This window comes from Arachis ipaensis, chromosome B3 (assembly GCF_059453495.1).
Source record: "Arachis ipaensis isolate K30076 ecotype BB chromosome B3, ASM5945349v1, whole genome shotgun sequence".
NCBI lineage: Eukaryota > Viridiplantae > Streptophyta > Magnoliopsida > Fabales > Fabaceae > Arachis > Arachis ipaensis.
Window position 1 is genome coordinate 57,270,014 of NC_142438.1, and position 6,622 is coordinate 57,276,635.

The 6,622-nt window shown below is 34.2% G+C and overlaps 1 pseudogene; it reads right to left on the reverse strand.

The window, feature by feature from the left end:
• Window positions 1–804: 804 nt before the first annotated feature.
• On the reverse strand, window positions 805–4,271 carry LOC107633255 (delta(3,5)-Delta(2,4)-dienoyl-CoA isomerase, peroxisomal-like; annotated as a pseudogene).
• Window positions 4,272–6,622: the final 2,351 nt, after the last annotated feature.

Here is a 6,622-nt window from a genome sequence, read left to right on the forward strand (position 1 = left end):
CTTTGGAGAAATCAAGGACAAGGGTGAGGAAGTGAATTCAAAGGTGGAAAAGAAAACTTCTCTCATCTGTAGGCAGGCATGTTCTAATCAAAGCTATTGGGGAGGCTATCCCAATTTATTCATTATCATGTTTCCGTCTTCCTGACACTTTAATTAGGGAGATTCATAACATACTCTCCCAATTTTGGTGGGTCAAAAAAGTACAGAGCGAAAAATGGCATGACTTAGTTGGGATACTATGACAAGACCAAAATTGGAAGGTGGACTAGGTTTTAAAGACCTAGGGCTTAGAATTTGGCACTATTAGCAAAACAATGTTGGAAAGTTGTCTCTCTGGCACAATCACTCCTATCTAGACTCCTCAAAGGTAAATATTTTTGATACAGTTCTATAATGAATGCAGAGATCGGAATAGTACCTTCGTGGGGGGTAGCGTAGCGTATTGGAAGGGAGTAAGATTGTTGAAAAGAGGCTAGTTTGGCGAATTGGTGATGGGTCCAGTATCCGAATCTTTAGTGATCCTTGGCTTGCTCCTCCACATCCTTATGTTGTTTCTTCATTTGAAACTTCCAATCTACAAAATTAACCACTATTGATGGTCAAAGACTTAATACTTTCTGATGGTCAGTGGAATCAAACTTTAATTAGAAGTATTTTTTCTAAGGGCACTAGTCAGCATGTGCTAGCAACAACAATTGGTGGTGGAGAAGATAAAATCTATTGGGTCCTTAATAAAAGTGGTTTGTATGAAGTGAGTATTGGGTACCGTGTGGCTTATGGGTTCTCGCATTCTCCCATTGAATTTTATCCAGAGATTATGAGACAACGAAATTTGTGGCGAGAACTGTGAAAACTGAAAATCTCAGGAAGATTAATATTTTTCTCTGGAGGGGCTTCCATGAAAAGCTTCCAATGCTGCAAAAGCTTCATCATCGCATCCCATCGATTCAACCTATCTGCCGAAGATGCCTACAATTTCCAGAAACAATCAATTATTGCATCTTCCATTGTGTAAAATCAAAGGAAATTTGGTCAAAAATGGGCTTACCAGCTACTAGAAGGAGCACTGAAAACTCTGATTTCTATGTTGAGTGAAACTTGAGAATGGGAGCCTTGCGTACCCAACCCAATAGCTCATCTCAGAGAATAATAATGGATTTTGAGCTGGTCCTTATGGAAGGCTAGGAACAGGTTCATCTTTGATAATGTATCAACTAGTGGGGAAGAGATAATGACGTCAGCTTTGAAGCTGCAGAAAGAGCTTCAACAAATTTCCACTTCCTAATTGATGAGCACTTTACTTTTTTATCTCTCTTATTAGAGTATTATATGATATTATCTCTATAGTAAAACATTGGGAGTCTCTTATTTTTTTTATTTGTCCCATATATGGACACCTATATGTTTCTTTCATTTTATGGATGGAATTATCTGACTTTAAAAAAAAAATCTCAATTTCAAAAAATCTGTGTTGATCTTGTTCTTTCATCATCAACCCCTTTGATAAACCCTAACATACCCAGAAACTGCCTTGCGCCGTCGTGCTCCCCAGACACGCGCCGTCGTGCTCCCCTGCCTCACGCAAGGACCTCATTTCTCCATCATCTGTCCTGAAACAATTGGCTATAGCAGTTGAGTAAGTTATTCTCGCTTTATTCTTGCAAATTCATGAATTAATTTTACAATTTTAAACTCTTTCAAAGTGGATAAAAGGAATTAAAAAGCTAATAAGTCAGGGTGTGAATGTGAGTGAGTTTGAGGAAGGCTTTCATCTATCTCGGGCAGTAACATGCTTTAGGAGGGAGCATAATTTTGGATTCTTAATACTACTTTTTTTTAATACTATTATATAATTGAATGCGCATATTAAATTGATTTTACGATTTTAAGATAAAGGAACGGTTATTCATTTTTAGAAGTAGAAATATTTTAACGGTGGTTATTGAATCATCACTTATAAATATACTGACACATTCAGATAAACCTAAGTTCTAATACACTTAAAACTTACTAAACTCTTTACTGACTTAGGCATCGAAGTATTTTTGCAGGTATCACCTTCTACTCCGTCAAACATACAACTTAGACGACGATTCCTAGACGTAGACCAAGTCAAAAACTACCTTTTTCTAACGTTTGGGTCTTTCATTCAAGTCCAATTCATCTATTTCAGATTACTCACGTAATACTATATATTTAAAAAGTCCAAACAAAACTTTAAATTATCAGGTTTTTCAATTACCCAAAAGCTGCAAAAAGACAAACAATTAACTAATAGAGTGTTGCCGGCATATAGCGCCACATTTCCCTTGAATCAAAATCAAACGGTTAAAATGGTGGGACACTACCAGTACACCAGACGTATCTTGTACGCACCGATAAGCATAACACAGCAGCCGCACCGAATCCTTACCCGAGAAAGAGTTCTCAAATTAAACGACGTAGGTGTTTTTGTATTATATATAAAATCATTCATATGCTTTTTCTGTCTAAATATAGACCTTGGAAAATATAGGATACATTGTATTTGGCTTTTAGAGATTATTGTATAATTCTATACGGCTTTTAGAAATTGTTATATATGAGTATATGATAAAAACGAAAACCACGGTAAGCCACTAGTTTTTTATTTTTTATTTTTTTGTTTTTTGTGTATACAAGTTTTATTCCTAACATTTTTTCTTATACACGAATTGTCTCGGCTAAGTTTTTAACTCATTGGATAGTAGAATTATATAATTATAATTATATAATAAATAAAATATTTTTTTAGTCTCTAATATTTAGATTAAATTTTAATTTTATTTTAATATTTAAAACATTTTATTTTTTTACAAATATTTTATTTTATCATATTTTTATTCTAAATATTTTATTTCATCTTATTTTTATATTTTAATCAAAATGATCATCTTTTTTTTTTCTTACTGCCAATTTTACTCTTAAGTTTATTGCAATTATCACTATAATTACCACAATTTTAATTGTTGCGATTTCTAAGATGATAATGGAGGAAATTAGTATTTTTGAAAAAAAAAATTTATTGTGAAAAAACGATAAAAAAAAATTATGTAAGATGCGAGACAAAAATATTTTAAATATTAAAAACGAAATTAAAATTTAGTCTGTTTTAATATTTTATCCTAATAGTCTCTAAAACCTAAATATATCATTTCTATATTTTTTAAGGTCTATTGTAAGAAAAAGATGTAACCAATCACTAAATCAAACTTTTACAATAGAATAATCGAATGTTTTTGCAATATTATAATCGGTTTCCTTAATCAAACTTTTATAAACACTGAAAGCTCAACCACCAATAAATTATCGCCGTGTTTTTGTATTTTTACTTGTATTTGATTATGTTAGTATATGCAAACCAAGAACCATGAATTTGATCTGAAGGGTTATTTGAATTACCGAATGACATTCTTAAGCAACGTTGGAAATACCCATTCCGCAACCTTTCACAGATATCCTTAAATAGATATGCATCCGGCATCCCAAGGATTGTTTACGAATTTAATGGTCCTAAGGTTATACACACTCGTAATTATCAGTTTCATATAAAGTTATTATCCACCTAAATAAATTCCTAAACTACCCCTCTCTCCACCACTACTACTATCATCTCTTCCCCCCTCCTCTCTCTCTCTCAATCTCGATGGAAGCGGTGTGGGTGCCATGGCCATCGGAGTCCCTGGGAGAACGGTACTCAAGGGTGTCATTCATCTTGCCATTGGTGGCCTCGTAGCCGGCGGAGAAATAGCGAGCTCTAATAATCTTTCGGTTGCACAAGGCGGCGGAGAAGTTCCTTCCAGCGACGCAGCTACCAGCTTGATCGAGGTCATCTTTGGAAGGAAAAGCGCGAGAAACGAGGCCCAACTGCTTAGCCTCAGAACTGGAAAACCGGCGAGCTGTCAAGGCCAACTCCATGGCGTTACCGTAGCCAACAATTAATGGCAGTCTCTGAAGGGTACCGAGATCGGCAGCCAGGGCCAAATCAACCTCCTTCATCGAAAAGAACGCGTCCTCCGTGCAATACCTTAAGTCACAGGCTGTCACGATGTCAATTGCACCACCGATACAAGCGCCATGGATACTAGCGTTAATGGTGAAGAAATCAGGACATACAGGGCTTTGGGGAACTCAGTGAAGAAATCATGCGTCAGAGCGTTGCGTTGTCTCGGACGATTCAAGTAAAGGTGGAACACCCATGATTTGGGGTTCTTCTCTACTACCTCTAGGGTTTTGTATTTCTCCTCTGCCATTTATTTCCCTAATTTTTCTTTCCAGTTAGGAAGAACAGGGCCGAGGTTGCGGTCGTTGAAACTCTCTCTGCCGAGGTGCTCTTCTTCTCCGGCGAAGCGGCAGCAAGTGTTGCTGTGACTGTGAGGATGAAAGAGAGGAGGGTGTGGCAAGGAGCCATTGAAGCAGTGGTGGGGACTGAGTAGGAAGTAATAGTGAGAGTGTGTTAGAAAGGGAAAGAGGGGTGGTGGTTGGGTGAAGAGGGTGGTAGTGGGATTTGAGATTGAAAAAGGAAAGAGGGGTGGTGGCTGAGGGTTAGGGTTAGAAAGGTGATTGGGTGAAGGAGGTGGTGTGGTGGTGGAGATAAGGGTAATTTAGGGATTTTAAATAATTTTTTAGTGTTTGGATAATTTTGTTATGCGAAATCCATATTTCATGGGTACAAATGGTAATTTCCTTTTTCTATGGGTAGATATGTCAGCGTTTTCAACTTTCGTGGGTACAAATGGTAGTTTACTCTTTTTTTTTAACTTCTCTATATATAAGTTTCTAAATAGCTTCTTAAAAAATTTTAATTTAGTTTTAAAAATTGCAACAGATATTAATACTACTATTTTTCATAAGTCAAAAACTCAAAAAAACTACTTTTAAAGTTTTTTAAATGGACCCTTAGTTAACTCCTAAAAATTAAAGTATAGAGTCAAACCAATTAAAAAAATATTATGTATATACACAAAATTAATTACTAAATTAGCTATTAAATATTTATGTATAAATCATAATTGTAAAATCAGACCAACTAATTCGACCGAAAAACTAGCGAACCGGATCCCTAACCGATTCAGTCTAATTCCAGAACTGTTTAAGGATAAAAATCAGTCAAAGTCAGTAAAAATTGGTCAAACCGAATCGTTCGAGAGAAAATTCCAAAACTATGATGTAATTTGAACCTATATCCTCCTTATATTGCATGCTTCCCTTGTTACTCAGCTATTCTTTGTTATTTTATATACTAATTTAGTTATATAGTAAAATCACACAATAATTTTTTTAGATATTATTTTAATTTTATATTCATTTATATTTAAAATAATTATATTGTTTATTATTCATAATTATTAATATAAATATTATTAAATATGTATAAATAAAAAATATCAAATATTTTTATTAATTACAATATAATTATTTCTTATAATTATACAATATTTATTAATATTATTTTTCAATAAATACATATAGGATATAATAATATAATAAATATAAAATACTTTAATATAAAAATAAAATTAAAAGTTTTTATTATAAAAATACTAGAATTTTATATACTTATTTAATATATATTAAATTTTAATTTAAGATTTTTTTACTATTTTTTTTGTTTTTTATTTTTTGCTTGAAAGCATTCTCTCTTACAATCCGGATGTGCAAGCGGGTTCAATGGTAGGTTGGACTTGGTCTGCTGGGGCGGTTAATATTTATGATACTCGTAATGGCTATTTATGGTTCTACAAGAAGATGTTTGGATGGGAGGAGAGAGGAAACTGCCTTTGACTTTGACGTCAGCTTGTTCCGAAAAAGATCAATTTTTTTGCTTAGCTTTGTCTGCGAGAGGCATTGCCCATTGCTATTTTTTGTCTCAGGAGAGGCCTTTTACCTACATATAGTTGCCCCTGTTACTTGAATTGTCAGAAAGCAATTTTCTACTATATTCGGGATTGCCCAAAAAGTTCAGTTTGTTTGGCGGACTCTAGAGATTTTCAGTCATCTTTTGGATTTGAAGAACTGGTTCTTGTCCCATAGCAAAGAGCATCCTTTTAGATTATTTTCTAGTTTGTGGTGGATTTGGAAAGCTAGAAACAATGAGATTTTTAACAATCATGAATCTTGACCTCCTTTTAAAGTGGCTCGTATGGCGTTAGCCTTCGAGAAGGAGCTTCGAAATGTCTTTGAATTGCAACGAATTTCTATTCCTTCTTTGATTAGTTGCTCTTGGGTTCTTTCTTCGATCGGTACTTTTAAAATCAATTGTGATGCTAGTTACTCTAATTCTGAGGATCGGATTGGTTTTGCCTATGTTAACAAATAATGGAACAAAAATTGACAACGAGGCTGTTTGGGTACAATAGAGAACTGCAATATTCTTCAAGGAGAATTATTTGCTATTTGGAGAGGATTTCTTTTAGCTTGGAACTTAGAGCAAAGAGATATGATTGGCGAAATGGATTGTCTGGAAGCTTTCATTCTTGTTAACAATTCTTATGATAATGCCGGGTGTGTAGTTATTTTGGTGATTAAAGTTAGAGATATCATGACTTGAAAGTGACGTGTTGATTTTTGCTTGATGTAAAATCCGATAAATTAGTAAATGATT